A 17,144-nucleotide genomic window follows, 5' to 3' on the forward strand; every position below is an offset into this window, starting at 1 on the left:
AGAATTAAAAATAAAACAATAGCTTAGTGAGTTTTCCATTACTCAGCATGGAGCAATATATTGTCATTCTTCAGCATCAGTCATAAGTCTGCTTTTACCTCCATCCCTAAAAGAAAGAAACCTTGCAGAAATGGGTTCAATGTCAAGGATGAAGAGAACAATTGCGATTGTCCAGATCATTTCACACTTAGGATTAGCAATGTCACCACAAAATATATTCTCAGGTGAACAGGCTGAACATAATGAAAATAATGAAAATATATTCTCAGGTGAACAGAGAAGGAAAAGTAGAGGACTGGTAACTAAAAAGGTCAAAAGCAAAAAGCTAGGAAGGTGTCAGGGGATTTTCATTCATGGATTTATGAGCACCTCAGGAAGGTGGTACTGCCCCAGACTAAGAACTACTGAGTAAGGAAGAAACTATGTCCCCAGTGTGCTAATGAAGTCTGCATTCCCTGAAAACTTCACATTTAAACTGAGGGTTTGAATTAAAATTATTCACTGCTACATTAACTTCTTTGGGTCTCTAAGATAGCTTGATTTATAGAAGATAGCAGTTGTGGAAACTGTGCTTTTAAAACAGAAAATCTACTAGAAATTTTTACCTGTGCAATTGTGAGGAGAATTAAGGTTACTGGGTAGGTTTTATATTTTATTCACCTAAGTTTTTTAAAAGGCAGAAAAAAAAATAAAAATAAAAATAAAAATAAAAAAGAAGAAAAAAGAAAAGAAGACATATTGTAATGATTAAAAAATCAGGTTTGACTTGGATAAATAACTGTCAGGATTTGCAGAAGTGACACTACCACTGACCTTAACATCTTAACAACACAATTACAGTCAGAGAGCTCTATTCCCTTCTTCTGCTCATCCGATTTGAAAGCTACAGAAAAGCAATGTGGGAAACAAAACAAGCATTTTGGTTTGCGAACAAAATGGCGCTGACAGAATTGTCAGAGGTAACTAGTTTACTGTATTGCATTTAGGCTAAAACATAGCTATGAAGAAACTGAAATTAAAAATTCTTCTCTCCTAATTATATTAATGACATATAATTTCCAGTTCATTTATCCACGTGTTTTGCAAGCTTTTACACAGAACAATAGTCTAAACATCAGAATTGTAAAGCAACTGCATTTCTGTAAGGGAAATACATACATTTTTTAAAAAGGACAGAAAATATTATGAAATGGTGACTGCAGTAAAAATATCCTGACACCTTTATGGTTTGGCATTTAAAATATAAATAATAGGATAATTTCACTGTGCCTTTGAATGAAATGACTGTGTGAGGTACATACAAACTCATTTGAGAATTTATTTATCAGAGTACTGATATTCAGAAGTACTTCTTGAAATTTAAAATATATTAACTAGTTTTGTACCCTAGTAACTCTATCCCATTTTTTCTTCACATTAATGTTTTTGCCTCCTCTGAATAGCTAGTGTAGAACTTGTCATGCTTCATGGCTAGGCCGGCTTTTTGGTGTATCTTTGCTATACATCTGCTGCATGATGAAGGTTTTGTGGAGATCTCAAATTAGAGACATCAAGTTCAGGAAGCTTGAAGTGATAAGGTTTTAAACACATTTCAATGGTATATTCTATTATGTATATTCATCCTTACTCTGCTCTCAGGGTGTTTGAACATTAAGCATATTTTGCACTTACACAGGCAACTTATTTGAGGCTTTCAGAACTGAATCAATGTCATCCCTATTTTGTACTGGAGACCGCAGAATGACAGGAATGTCTCATATATATTGTGGCAAACTGAAAAGACAAAGTTTAAATCTCGACCCTCTCTGCAGAGGTAACAATAACTGCCATTACATAGAATCCCTGAGTGGCTGAGGCTGGCAGGGGCCTCTGGAGCCCAACAGGCCCAAGCCCTGCCCAAGCAGGGCCACCTGGAGCAGGCTGCCCAGGGCCATGCCCAGGTGGCTTTTGAAGACTTCTGCCTCGCTGGGCAGCTTATTCCAGTGCTCTGTCATATGCACAGTAAAGAACTGTTTCTTGATGTTCAGATGGAACCTCTTGTGTTTCATTTTGTGACCGTTGCCTCTTGTCCTGGCACTGGGCACTACTGAGAAGAGCCCAGCTCTGTCCTCTCTGCACCCTCCCTTTGAGTATTTATAAATATTGGTAAGAAAGCCCTGAGCCTCCTCTTCTTCAGGTTGAAAACACAGCTCTTCCTTGTGCTTTGTCAGCTCCTCAGAATTAAATCAGAAATCACGCTTGCCATTCTTTTTATTACAGTCATCCATATGATGCATGTGGTCACCAGTGACTAGAAATTTCACACTGGGGAAGCCATAACACTTACCACCATTGGGTAAGATTGGATATTAATAATACCCGGACACTCTGGAAGCCACAGCTTAGTAGTTATTCATTTTATAGAGTAGACTGTACCTGAAGGGAAAACCAGGACTTCAGTCCTCTTCGTCCTACCTGCACTGAAAATGCTGTTTTTCTGGAGTACCACTCTGAACACCACTTGGGAGAAAACTGATTTTAAAAGTGCAGAAGAAGATTAGGGAAAATTAGCTGGCAACCCAAAACTGAATCCCTGAACAAGGGGCACCATCTACAGGGGAACAGACTGACACTGACTCAGATCTGTCCTTGCATTACATGGATGACATCTGCACAAAACACATGCAAGTTGGTTTGACTACCCTTGAATACTCCTTCATAAAAGAGTATTTCCATCTTCATTTATACTACTGCAGTGTCCAGAAGCCCAGGGCAGAAAGCAGGAGCTCTCTGTTTTAGCTGCTACATAAGTGCAGATCAAAAAAGACCATCTCTGCCTAAACAACTTAGAAGCAGCAGATGTGTGCAGATCAAACACAAGAAAACAATGAAATCAAAATGACACATTGAGACAAATAGTCAGTGGACTAACAAGTTATTTGATTTTACCCTTTGAATTTTAGCTATGATAAGAAAACAACAACACTTTTATCTACTCCCTCTATCCAACTCACAGTCTCACACATTGCTCCAAAAATCACCTTCATAATATATGTTATATGACACACTTGCTTTTGTTAGTAGTGTACAGCCATGAATTTACTCTAGTATTTACTTGTTTTACAGAAGGTTAATTCTCACATTTGGGACTTAGCTTTCTCACTTTGTTTTCATGTTTCATGTTCTCCTAATGCAGACTTGGCTTCCTGACTAAGAATGTGAATTCTAAATACATCATCATCACCTAGTATGTACCGTGGAAACTTCACTGAACTCAGTGGGATGACAGTGCCCTAACGTGGGATTCCAAGTTTTTAATTTTCAGCTGTATGTGCCAGCCCTTGGATTCACAGTCAACTGGGAATAAAAACAATAAAGACTGGGTGTTTCATTTGCTAAGATGAGAAGTTTAAGACATCTGTGCTTGAACTCATGCAATCAGAGAACTTCTGTTTAAATGCTGGCCCACTCCCCTAAACAAAAGCTAATTCCTTTGTCTTCAGACATACAAACTAGTCTTAAAATGAAAAACTTTAGAAAATGCCAAACCGAAAGAAAAATTGGAATAAAATAGCATGACAATGAAGAAAAAAAGTAAAAGCATCTTTCAGTTAAAAATAGGTACCTGTGATCTTGAGCAACACAAGGCTGGTGAATAATTTCGTCATGATGACACAATTCAATCAGTGTTAGTTTACAGTTCTAAATTCTGCCTGATAAGTAAATTAACATGCTATCGATATCACTGACTCATTCATCTTCTGCTGATTTGCCCTCGTGAGTTGCCTGACTCCCCACCTTGTACATCTAATTGTGGCAGTGGTGATACTTGGTCACACAATGGCTGATGTACAAAAGACAACCAATGGCAGCTTGGGCCCAAAGCCAGAGCCCTGATTGCTCTTTTTGATATGCTACAACTTCTGTTGCTCCTTAATTTGCCTCACTTCAGCGACTGTCATTCTAGTACCTGCTCTTTATATGCCATAAAAATTGCCAGGACAGGCCTGAGAATACTTCAGTTTCATTGTCTCTGGCCCAGGCTTCTTCCCTGTTTATGGAGCAAATGGGAGTCTTTTACTTTCAAAACTTAGCTTTTATGGCTCATATTGCTTTCTAATCTTGAGGTTTTATTTTGAAGCCATAGTATATAGAGAATGAAAAATAAAAATGGCAAAGGCAAACGCTGCACCATTTCTGCTCTTGCTGTTTTATTCAGATTCTTCCCAGATGCTCATGTACCTCTGGCTCAGTTGAAGTCTAAATTAAAAACAAGGAATATGAAGGATGGATCAGTGTCAGGTTCTTAATTTGTACTTATCGGGGTTCTTGATGAATCTTTTAAATTGTAGACACTACTTAATGTTCTCTTTTTATGCACATTAAAAAAAAAAAAAAAAGGATAAGACTCAGTTTTAGAACATCATTTCTTCTCTCACTGCATATTTCTTCCATTTTCTCATGACAGGACACCTTCTTCTTCCCTGAATAAAACTGTGAAAGACATAACAATAATAAATACAATGAGCTGTGTTTTGTGAGTTAGTATCTAGCACTTGGCTACCACTCCCAGTGCTCATCAAACATTTCTAAGCTCTTCTAGAATATCCTTGCCCATTCAGGATACGTACATCATCCCTCAAGTTCCACAGCATCCTTGGGTTAAATTAAAGACCACAACTCAACAGCAACTGTCTATTTCCTTGAAGATGCAGTAGTGAAATAAAACTGGCTTGCAGGACTGGAGACCTCTTTCTGCATGAAGAAGCTTTGGGGCCTGAAAGGAACCAAAGCAAGTGTGTGTGCTAGAAGGAATGAAACTTTTGCAGCAATTTCTCCAGTGCAAATTATCAAGTTCGGAAAAGATTAGGTGCAATATTTCCCACAACCTGCCAGCCCCTACCAAATTTGTCCTTAAAAAAATATATATGTATATAAGTGCGTGTGCAGATTAATTGTGTATGCTCTGTGACAGGCAGAGAGCAAGAAAGGGATGGTATACACTCTTCAGGGCTACTGCTACATAGCATTTCTTTTCCTTACTGTCTGTGAACTATGAAAAAGTCATCGGGCTTAAACGATGGTTTTTTGTCTTTGCTCAAATACAAAGACAGGATATGAAGTGTCATGCCTTGCAAACACCAGACTCCCTCAGACGTCTGGCTGTGTGGCTGTTAGGAGCACAGTATCAAGTCCATACAGTTATTAGCATTGACATTTTTTATTTTTTTATTTATTTTTTAACTGAACAGATAAATGATCCCAGAGAAAACAGTCCTTGAGATCTGCAGTACTGGGAGAGAGAAGGAGTCATATTTTTTAAATTGTACAGGGTGATCTGGGCACAGGTGACTGTATGTCTGTATGCACAGGTTAAATTATGTTGGCTTCTCCTTTAGGTAGCTCAGCAGGAGCAGTTACTCGCTTTCCTTTCCTGTCTTCTCTCTCACGACCAAATGTGCCCGTACAAGAGTCGTAACATGACTAACAGACCTAAGAGCACGTCCAACTCTGATGGTATCAGAAAATGTGTATGTGAACTGAGCTGGTAAAGGGCTGCAATTTTCAGAGGCAAATTCCACCACAAAAGTATGGCTGGGGAACAGCAGCATGATGATGGTTTGGGGAAGGCACAGTTAAATCACTCACTTCTGAGACATGCCTGGGAGCTTCTTGCCTTTCTCAGGTACCTGCTAATGATGGCATGCAAAAGGGGCTCCCCTGTTTGCCAGGATTTCCTGTTCATCAGATTAAACTATAACTTAGATGACTGTCACTCTTGTGTGTGCTAGGGGAAGCCAACTACGTGGCTGTCGGACACATCACCTCTTGCTCAAGTTTTCTGAAAATAAATGTAATTCAGCACCATACTGCACCACTGTCTATCGAGTCTGGGCTAGAACCTGCATCTTGGGTACCCATCATTAAAGGTTATGGGAAAGTCTTACCTAAATATCACCCTATTATTTTTACAGTCTTCCAACTGAGGTGAGGATTTCCTCCCGTGACACTGAGGTACAGATGCAGCAATAACAGATGCTGAAGAACAAAGAACTTTAGCCCTCCGTGACACTAAAAGCCAAACTTACATCTAAATCTATTCCCATTTCCCTCTGGAGCCCGGACAGCTCTTTATGTTGCATTAAACGCCAGATAAATAGGACAGATCTAATTAAAAGTAGAAGGAGTGCGCTTCCCTTAATTGAACGTGTCACGGTTACGTTTCGCAGCCCGGCGTTAATCAAAGCTGCGGCTCGGCGGGGACGCCCCCCGGGAATCGAGTTACCCGCTGCGGGCCCTTACCTGGGGGCGATGCGGGCTGCTCCGGGGCGAGCCCAGCACCGCTGGGTCGCCACCGCCACCGCCTCCGCTTCCCGCAGCGGTGCGCGGGGCCGCGCGGGGCCGCGCACGGCCGCGCGGCCGCGCGGGGATGCCCTCGGCGCCCGGCCCCGCCCGACGGGGCGGCCGGGGACCGGGCGGCCGCGGGATGGGCGAGGCCGGCGCGGCGGCTCCACCCATGCTGGGCGCCGCGCGGTTGGCCGGCGGCTCGGTTCTCCCCGCCCCCCAGCCAATGAGGGCGGTGGGCCGGGGGTGATGGGCTGCCTCTCGCGGGAGGGATTCCTGGAGACGCTGCAGTGTGGCGGTGCTCCCGGCGCCGCGCAGCCCCCGGGCCGCCTCCGCCTCGCCTCGCCCTGCCCGCCGGCGCCCACCGCCGCCCGAACTTAACGCCCGGCGCGCCGCCTGCCCGCCGGGGGTATAGGGACGGGGAGGGGAAGGGAAGAAGGGAAGGGAGAAGGGGGGTGTACAGCCTGCCTTGCGCGGGGGCGCACCGCTCCGCGCCGCTCCGCGCACCGGGAGGGGCCGGGGCTGAGCGCGGCCCCGCCGCGGGGGGAGCGCTGAAGGACGCGCCGGCAGCGCCCGCCCCGGTTGCCAGGTAAGGCAGCGCCCCGGGGCTGCCCGCCGCCGGGGGGGGTAGGGGGGAGTGGGAATGGGAGGGGGGGCGCACGCTGCGGGGGGGCGGGGAGCGGCTGGCACAGCGGGGGCGCCCCCCTCGCCCCCCTCTCCCACCCTCCTCCGTCTCCATCCTCTCGTCCTCCTCCCGCTCCGGCAGCGGGCGCGGCGCCCGCCGCCCTCCCGGCGCTGCCCGGGTCCGGAGGCGGCGGGGAGGCGGCCCCGGGGCGGCTTGGGGCTCCCCCGGCCGTGCCCTGCCCGCGGCCGGGCGCTCTGCCGCTGTCCGGCAGCGGCGGGGCGCGGCCGGGAGGGGCGGCGGGGGCACGGCGGGTGCCAGCGCCCGGCCCCACCTTCCCCCCCCTCCCTCTCGTAGGGGCAGCCTCTAATCACTGGCGTTACAATTAAAAATAATAATAATAATAATAAAAAAAAAACCAACCACACACAATCCTCTCATACTTAGCGATGAAGCCCATTCGTTTTCTTTCCATGCGATTTCATCTGGGGTTCCTCGGACGTTGTTGCCCTCCCCTTCGGTGTGCTGCCTGCCTTGCTGTGGTTTCTGGGGTATTGTGCCCTGCTTTGTATGCTCGCCCGCTCTGGGTACGGCATCAGCGCTCCGTTTAAAAGTTAATTTGGCTTATCAAACTCTTCGAGGTGGAGTAGTGAGGAAGTGGTGAAGAATGTTAATGTTTCTTTTGTTTCAAGGCTTCTGAAATAAAGATATCAAATGCCTATCGGTTTCTAGTAGTCCGCATAGTAAGTAAATTAAATGTAGTCATTGGAATGAGCCTTTATGGCACTTTCAACAATCTGTAATTCAATCATCTCTGATACAAGCTGCCTTTTGCTATTATTCATCAGACCCAGCTGAGTGATTTCTGTCAGATGGGAAGTGGTAGAGAGAAATCTCTAGGTAAATGTAACTGAAAAGCTTTGCAAGTGGAGTCCTAAATGAGCACAGAAAAGCACTTGGCCACAATCTGGAGACAGATGTTAGCATCCAAATAAATCATTTCTTCTGATTGTCAGGGGGATGTCAAGTCTCATTTTCCTTATTTAGTAGCCATTTGCAAGTGAAGAACAGGGAGCTCCGTGTTTATGACCTTGTAAACTCAATGCAGAATGCTGTAATTCAATAGTATTTCACTCTGAAATACTATTTTCCGTACAAAGGTCAGTACAGTAATTCTAGATGCATGTACGTGTTGTAGACCACAGCAAGGCTACTGGATCAGCAACGGCAGTATTGATCCTTTGAGCGCTATGTAATGTGCCATCCGTGTTCGGCGTTAATCTATTGCGTGCTGTTTGAACTGCTTTGTTGTCTGAGAGAGTTCTTTCGTCCTGAGAAACAGCAGACAATAGTTGGAGACGCAAGAGGAGACTCCTTTCCCTGGCGGGTAGGTATCTAGAGTTAGAGAAGCAGTTGTTGTAGAAATGACCCTGAAAAGGGGGGAGCTTTTGGGTACAAGGACAAGTGGGCAGGAAACTTAATTTGCTTTGAGTGTATGAATTGACATCTCCTGCCATGCTTAAATAAACCTGCCCAGAGAAAGTGTAAGGGAATTCCGTGTGTGCCTAGAATAGTATTTTCTTGTCACTTGTTTGTTTCTTGGAAACAAATGACCTGATTTTATGTCTTCAGAGACAAATACGTGTGTGTGTGCGTGCATGTGTGTATATATATGTATTTTTTTCTTCTTACAAGCTTTTTGGGGATTGTACTTCCATTAGTAGTGTCCGACGGGAATATACTTTAATATGGTCTATTACTTGGCTTCTGGTATAGTTGCTCAAAATTTGCATGCATGCAATTCATAAATTGAAAACTACATAGCTTAAAAACATAGTGTAGGCAGCTTGAGTGAGAAGAGATAATTTAAAAAAGAACCACAGGGCAGAAGATAATGACATACTGTAGGAAATAATCATACTCCTGCACTTGCAAAAGCATGAAATGTTCCAGTGTAGCCATTTCATACAAGACCAATTTTCCTTCACATTAAGAGTGCCTAAGTGAGCCTTATTAATGTTTGATGCAAAAGATGCTAAATCCATTTTAAGGATTGATACTGGAATTTAAAGAGGTAGCTCACAGACTAACAGTGCAGTTCTAACACTTCCACAGAACAAATGTGGAAAATAATCACTCCCCGTGTATGTCATAGCCGTGCAAATGGGATACAGCATTCCTTGTGACAATGACACACTAGAAGACGTTTCAGAACTACAGATTTAAAACAATATTTGGTTTAACAATCTGAAACTTTCCCTTACCTCAATCATAACTTGAATCAGATATAAGAACCCAGAAAATGTTCAGCTTTGGTTAGCATAGTAGCTTAGAAGGTGTAATATAAAGAAAGGTTCTGTTTGTCAGAAACCTAGGGGGGGAGGAAAAAAAAATCTATACTTTTCCAGCTGGCGTTGAGAGACCGGAAACATAAAATCAATTTTTATGGTCTTTTGGCAGGGTTTGCTGTTATACGTAAAAAAGAAGTAGTAGCAGCTAAGGGTCTTGACAGAAGTTTTTAAGCCACTCAGCCATACAGAACTCTGCTAATTGATGCTTCCTCACATGAAAACAAAGCTCTCGTTTAGCATATTGTAGGCTTTTCTTGTCCATTCTGCAGTCTGATCACAATCTTAAAAATATTTCTATGTAAACGTGTGGTCTTATATTTATCTAGGAGTTTAAATGCATATACGATTTCTTACTGGGAAGTTCCTAATTAAGAGGAAGTTCCAAATTAAGAGTGTGTGCAACCTTGTATTGCCTGTTGTGGAAGAGACATTGAAGTTTGCAATACAATTGGAAAGAAAAAGAAAATTTCTCTGCGTGATCCAGAATAGAAGCATGGAGGAGTTATTACGCATGGATACAAGGATCTCCTTCCCTCTGCTGGTGATGCCCATAAAAACGTTCAGTTTCGCAAAGAAATACTTGGTCATTTGATTTACTTTGATTCTCTACAAAATGCTTGTCTTAAACACTACTCTGTATCTAGGAAGAAGCTTAATTAGAAATACACATAAGGGAAGCTTGTTAGCCAACTATGAATTTGTGTTTACCACTGACATTTACTAAAGATACTTGAGGTTAAAATAAAAGCATTTGCCAGACTGAATAAACAAAGCATTATGTTAACAAATATTTTCAGGATCTTTATGTACAAATGTTGTCTTTGCTAGAGGAGCTTTACTCCTTCCTAATACACTCTTAAGAGGGGGGATTAGGAAATGCTGGTTACACTGCTGTATCTTTTGCAAAAATACCAGATACCAAAGCAGTTGGATTAGAAGCAGGACAACTGGCAACAGCTCTTTGTGATTTCTGTTGGTGAGAGGGTAAGAGCAGGCTACGGGCAATCTCTGTCAGGAAGTACAGGAACAAGCAGAATGGCTTGTACAAGCAATGCATGGAAAAAGTTGTCTGGCTTAAATAAGTAAGCAAAAAAATTTTTTTTGAGACATAATGCAAAAGCAAGAGATTAGCTGTAATAAAATAACTCCCTCAGCACTTTTATTATCATTACTAGTCTGAAGGCATTTTTCTGGAATTGCAGGCACTGAACACTTTGTCTCCATTGTAGAAGGAGTGATGCTGCCATTTTTTAGATTCCGAGAGATTTGCCAATTCAAGATGTCACTTTCTTTTTTAGTCATCCCTAAAGATGCTGGGAAGGATGTGTCAGAACACAAAGTAAATCCAGAATACTTCCTGTTTAGCATAATTATCTGATAAGCTACTAATACCATTATTTAAAAATGGAAGACCATAGAAATACAAAGAAGTGTTATCAGAAATTTACCGAAATTTACCGAACTGGTTGGATTTCATTAACTCTGGATAATTATGCTAATATAATAATCAAGCACAGTAAAACTTTATTTAGAAGTAGCCAAAACCAATGTGTTTATTTAATTATGCTGTCTATACTTATCAGCTATTATTCAGGATTTACAGTAGTACCCTAATGTAATTATTTTGATAATATAGCCAAGGTTATGGTGACTAGGTAGTACAGTGCCTCAGATACATGAGAATACATGCCTCAAAGCTGCTCAGTGATTTAATGAAGTTGATTATAAATCTATTTGTGAGTTCTGCTTCATACCCTTTATCTGAATGGTATTGGCTTCTTACGTGTAGCTGAAAATCAATGTAGCAGTTGCAATATGGGAAAGCTGGTAAATGTCACCCAAGCTTTGAGACAAGATTGCTAGCAAGCTGCCTCATCTTCTTGTATTTGAATAGCCTTGTGGCAATTAATAATTGGAGTGCTTTTATGGAAGGCATTGTGGAAATAAAGACCCATGTAAAAAGGTTTACCTGGTTCAGGATGCTCACTAACAGTGATAAAATTTCTAGATATACACATGCACATACGCAATTGACAGGTGGATGTTAAACCTAGTTCTTCTTGTTCTAAAAACTTAATAACTGCTTGCTACATGCAATTTTTATTTATATTTTTATTTTTATTCCCTTCTAGAGCTATGGAGAGTATTTCTTTACAATTAATCTATTTCTATTTGATTTCTATCATCAAATCTTGAAGTCTTAGAAGCTGGTATGATGGTTACAGTTGGAGTGCTACTTTGTTTTAAAAGGCTCCACACAGTAACTTGAAGAAGTCATAGAGTGGGATGGTGACATTCTGAACTAGTGTCGTAGAAGACTAAATTTGTTACCAAGTAGTGGAAGGCTAAAGATTGATAGCATCCAAATCTGCTTTGTTTAAAGGAAAATGTTTTAATTTAAATGTACAAAACAAATGTATGCTGTTGAAATTATCAGTTTTTTTTTTGATTTTAAGGCATTTGATTTAGCGTCATGTGGTGTTCTGATAGTAAGAAATAGTACTGCAGAGGATCACCATTGTCCATGTGAATGGGTTAATTTTTATTTTAACTTGATCAATCGCAGAAGAAATAGTATAGGAGGAAACACTGTCTCCGTTATGCCAACTCTATTCATTACCTTTTACAAAGATCAGGAATAAAATACTTTTTTGTGCCAATTTTATTCTCATGAATATGTAATAAAGTTGAAGCAAGTGTTATTATAGATTGTTTTCAATTTTTTTCTCATCCTACTACGTCTAAATGTGTATTTTAACAAACTGAAGTGTACTATTTTGCCTACTTCCTTTTTTTTTTTTAATCTTTTCTCCCAGAGCAGTGACTCCAAAAAGACTTAGGGATTACATCGAGGGAACATCATCTGACGTTGTCACAAAAGAGCAGAGAAGCTGTATGTGGTCATAAACACTGAACTGTTGAGGGTAGAAAAGATGCCCAACTTCAAAGGGGATGCTGGACAACTAGACAATTAGTTTAGAGAAGAGACTCGGGAGTACAGTGTCTTAGGGCAAATATGCTTCTTGGTGAGAGTTGAAAGAGATTGTATTCTCTTTGGAAAACTGTATATAACAAGAGCTTCCTTGATTCCTGCACAGTGAAAATACTGTTATTCATATTTAATACTGTAGTACTCTACAGTATGCCATGGAGCAGCCTGGGTGGGTCTGCGAGCTTGAGGAGTTTGGACTGGAAGGTATCAGATTTTATCTATTAGAATAGTAAGCATATGGGCCAGTTTACTGAGGAGATGACACTTTCTGCTCGAAGTCCCTAGATTGGTATTTTATCTCTTTTTACATACATCAAGTACAAGTTCTAGTTTTGATAAGGAAGTTGCTGGATATTTTTTTGTATTAATCCGTGAGAACAGACCAGATAATCATCTGGCCTTAAAATTGCTGACCTCTTGAACTTGCTGCCATTAACTCCTCTTGAGTGTCTTGGATGAGGTTGTTATTGTTTTTTTTTCTGTAAAAGGTCTTGTGACATGTTATTCTTGTAGTGTGAAGAGATTTGGTCTGAAATTCTCTTAAGCTGCCCTTTTATTTTATAATCCTATTTTGTCCTACCTTACTGACAAGACACTTCTGTGTATCTATCTACCTGGTATTAATCTTTGAGACCTGATTTAAAGCTCATTGAAATAAATGGAAAGAACAGTAACTTATAAAATCATGTGTTGTATTTATAATAGGATACTGTTTAAAAGGATATTGGTTCTCCCACATTTGAAAGAATAACGAGCAATATCTTGCATCTCATCAGTTTGGCCTGGGCCTGTGTAAATGTACTGTTTATTGGTTTGCAGATGCTCAAGAGAATGGTTCTACTTGAAGGTCTGCCTTCTACCAAGTCTGTTCTGGAACCAGCCTTGCATGTAGCAACACTTGGGCATGGTATTTGAGTTGGGGGACTCTGCATCCTGCACAGTACCTTGAACCAGGAGAACTTTGTGTCGCTTAGAGTCTTCCGTGTCCTCTTTCCACCTGTCTAGTTATGGGTGTTTAATTGTTGGTATTGATAGCACAATAGGTGCTCCTTCTAAGGAGGATACAGTCTTACCAAAACGGAAAGTGAGGTATCTTTGAGGGTGTCCTCCCATTGAATTGCTGAAGATATGTCCTTGCATAGTCCAGGCAAGGATGGGATACAAACGTGTACTTGACCAGAAATGGAACAATGTCTTGACTCTGCAGGATTTTGTAGAAGTTATAGGATTTCTGCATCCTGAAATTAGCATACTTTTCTGTAACAGCTGACATCTTTGATTAAAGATAAATTTGTTAAACTGTTGCATTTGATAAGCCTATCTGGGAGATATTAATAACTCCTCAGATAAAGTCTGCTTTTTTCTGTAGTTTTCCTTTTTGTCAAAGATGTTTTTTCCTATATTAAAAACAAGAAGATATTTTGCATTTGTTCTTCAGATTCAGCTTTATTGCATTAAGCTTCCTTAGCTTATTCATCTGCTACTTAGAGCAGAGAAACGACAGGAGAATGTTCGTGTGACCTTGACAGAGGTCAATTCCTATTTCACGTTCTGCTGTAGCTAGGTAAGGTCTTCAGCACTGTTGTCTTGTAAATTTGTTTCAATCCTACACAATAGGATTTAAAGGTTTTTTTCTATATTAATGTGTATGAATACTTCTTTACTGAGAAAGTTGTAAAACTGAAAACTTAAATAAAATCATCTGGGACAAAAATGCCTGAAGTCATAGGCTGTAGACTCTTTGTTATTTTCCAAATATATGTCCACTTTTGATAATAACTTGGACTTATGTTAATATTTAATATGCAAATATTGGCTTTACAAGTTGTACACTGGCTAATAATTGTGAGCTGTTTACTCTAGAGTAAATTCTTCATAAATATTGATGAAAGTTCTGTATGGTTATAGGTGAACAAGGCATTGAACTTGCTATGAAAATCATCATTCTAGAATAATAATAGTAGTTCTAATGATTCTATCCCAGTGTCAAGCAGGTAAAAACACAGAACTTTGAACTGAGTACTGTTTACCCAAGTAGTGTCATCTGGCTTTCAAGGCAGCAGCCAGACAAGTGTTCACTAAAGGTGGTGGATCAGACTTCTGCAGGCATTGTAGACACTGTCTACACTGTCAGTTACTGGAGAACTCACATATCCCTAAAGCTGATATTTACTTCTGCTTCTCCAGATAAATAAGGTCAGATGGAAATCCTGTCAATGGGATTCCAAGATGTATTGCATACAGATAAAAGAAAAAAGAATCAGCACAGTTTTAATGGGACTTGTCAGTTTTCCTGTACTTATGGCTTTGGAATTTCTATTTGGTGTGAAAATGATACTTGAATATTTAATTTGCTTTGGGTTGAAATTTGGCTCTTAGGAATGGTTGAATACTCTTATCTTAAAACATCTGAAGTGTTCAGCAGTGTTCACTGATTTCACTGAATGAAGCTAGATTTGCTGGAAGAAGTCATCACCTAGCATCTTTTAGTCAGTGGTGTTACTGGTTTCTGCCACACACAGTTCAGGCTGCTGTGATGAAGAAAAGTAATTAATTTGGTGTTGGGAAAGGGAGGGGTTAAGAAGAACAAAATCTTAGCATCATTTTCAGTGTGCTGGCTTCAGAAATTTTAAGTAGGTGAAACTGCGAAGTTGAAAGGAGTGGACAGAAGACCATAGGTGGATGTAGTGAGTACCAAGCCTAGTCAAAGATGTATTTGGTCTATTATAGTGAACAGATTATTCAGGGTTCTTTTCCCTTCCATTAGGCCAAATACTTGAATATTTTACAGGCCTTTTTAGGATAAATGCATAGACTTTTGAATAGCGAAGGAATTATGCTGATGAGGCAACATACACGTAAACACCTTTTAATCTGAGGGGAAAAATGGCTGAACTATAGCCATAGTGCTAGTAAGATGCTTAAGATAGTTGCTTCAATCAGGCTTAGAATTTATTTAAAATAATTATTTCTAAGTACAAAGTTTGAGAGGTGTATTTGTAAATTTACAACTGTTATTGTTTATCTTATGCCCTAGGGTTTAAAAAAAAAAGTAGGGGAATGTACTGAAACCGTTCTATTCTTTAAGGCCATCAGCAAGTCCATTGATTGTGATGAGTTGGGTTTGTTTTAGTTTAAAATTATTGTTTCATTATCAGTTGGTGCATGAGTACTCTGTGTGTACATGAAACCACAACAGGACTGGGAGGAACTAAAGGTAATGTTGGCTTACGGTGAAGTGTGAGAATGGAGGGACTGTATGTTGTTCAAGGACAGTCAAAATTCTGTACATGTTGGTGCTGGGATGATGATTCTGTAGTTTGAATCACTACATACCAGAGATGTAACCAAGGTCAGCTGGTTAGTCTCAACAAGGCTAGTATGCAACAAGAGCCAACATCTCACAGATATGCATTTGAAGTGTGCACAGGAGCTATCAAATGCAGTAAATGCACATTGTTGTTTCTTTTCCTCCCTTGATAAGGTGCATGGATCTAGGCTACAATGGACACAATGAAATTTTGTTTCCTGCCACAAAGCAAGCAACTGCTTCAGGCCACATTGCTTTTTCCATCGGATTTGCCTTAGTGTTGTACATCCAATTCTGTCTGGCTTAGACCAGGATTCTTGTTAATGCGTTTCTCAGTAAATCATATTTCCTTTCATTAGATGCATTGACTTACATCTCAGAAACTTGTATATACATACTTTTTTTTTTCAAAGCACTTACATATGAGTTAGAAGGTTGCATAAAAAGTCATTTATTGTCACCATCACTTAAAATAGCTATTTAGGCTTTTAAACCTATTCTGATGTCGTAGGCTACTTGCTTGCCTTGACACATAGGAAAAATCAAAAGTGGCACTTTAGTTTTTTTGGCAAACATCCTAATGTATAGTAGGCAGGCTTTTTTATGGAACAAAGAAAAAGAGCAAGGGCTGATGGAGGATGTAGAGGGGTGAGCAGTTAACACTGAATTCCAAATATGGGTTGTAACCAGTGACAGCTGTTTCATCAAGTGTTGCTCCATGTGTGCGAGAAGCAGTGTTTGCTTAGCAGTCTCTTTAGAACAGGGCCTGACATACCTTGTAATGTGTTTATACTGTGTCTAACATAATAGGATCCAGAGCTTTGTCTGAGGATGTGGCCTGTTGTGCAAAACAAATAATAATTAGCCCAAATGTTGAAAAAGTGACATTATTTAAGGCACCTAGAGATCAATAAACAATTCATTGCTGTAAACATATTGACCATCTCCTTGAAAGGAGATTTTAATTTTAATTGTCACAGAAATTTCATACATGAAAAAGTGAACAGACCTGTTAAGCATTCTGTTAGATATAATTTATGTTTTGCCGGTCATTGAGGCTGTACTGTTTGTGCTGGGGGACTTGGACACTCAGTTTACTGTTCCAATTTGAGAGCAGGCTGAGTTATTCTTTTCAACCTCCTTCATCGTGATATAACTTATGAATCTATCATTTTTAAATGGGGGGAAGGGAGGAGAGTTCCCCAGTAATGTGATTTGCCACTTTCCAGATGAAAACTGGGTAAACTGTTTGGCTTGCTCATAAAGAAAGCTGTTTTTATGCATAATGCCATGTTCACAACTGAGATTTGAATTACTTGCAGGAGGGATGGTACAAAGGGGCTGGATTTTAGCTTTGTGTGGCCAGAAGGGAATTTATCTGGCGTAAAGCAGATAAACTAGTTCCAACTCCAGTAATACTTAAGAGGCTAGCTACTTCATGCCAGAAAACAATTTCTAAAGGTTTCTGTGATAGGGGAATTAGCAGAGTTCTGCTACATCAGCTTCCCCAGTACAAGAGCCAGTTCCTCTCTCTGGAGATTGGTG

The 17,144-nt window shown here is 40.6% G+C and overlaps 1 protein-coding gene and 1 long non-coding RNA gene across 8 annotated transcripts in view; both read left to right on the forward strand.

The window, feature by feature from the left end:
• LOC106020102 (uncharacterized) overlaps positions 1-3,380 on the forward strand; it is a 100,056-nt gene extending 96,676 nt beyond the window's left edge. For both annotated transcript variants that reach the window (XR_011807932.1, XR_003496407.3), the window contains one exon: positions 3,176-3,380. This is a non-coding gene — a long non-coding RNA (uncharacterized lncRNA). The remainder of the gene's footprint in view (positions 1-3,175) is intronic.
• A 3,328-nt stretch (positions 3,381-6,708) lies between these two features.
• The window catches only part of SYT1 (synaptotagmin 1), a 354,732-nt gene continuing 344,296 nt past the window's right edge, over positions 6,709-17,144 (forward strand). For 5 of the 6 annotated variants that reach the window (XM_038171613.2, XM_038171643.2, XM_038171633.2 and 2 more), the window contains exon 1: positions 6,709-6,913. The gene's annotated coding sequence lies outside the window, so the exon portion shown is untranslated. Of the gene's footprint in view, positions 6,914-8,184; positions 8,334-17,144 lie in introns of those variants that run through there. The other variant, XM_038171620.2, reaches the window with a different exon arrangement.

The sequence above is a fragment of the Anas platyrhynchos genome, chromosome 1 (genome assembly GCF_047663525.1).
Source record: "Anas platyrhynchos isolate ZD024472 breed Pekin duck chromosome 1, IASCAAS_PekinDuck_T2T, whole genome shotgun sequence".
Lineage (NCBI taxonomy): Eukaryota > Metazoa > Chordata > Aves > Anseriformes > Anatidae > Anas > Anas platyrhynchos.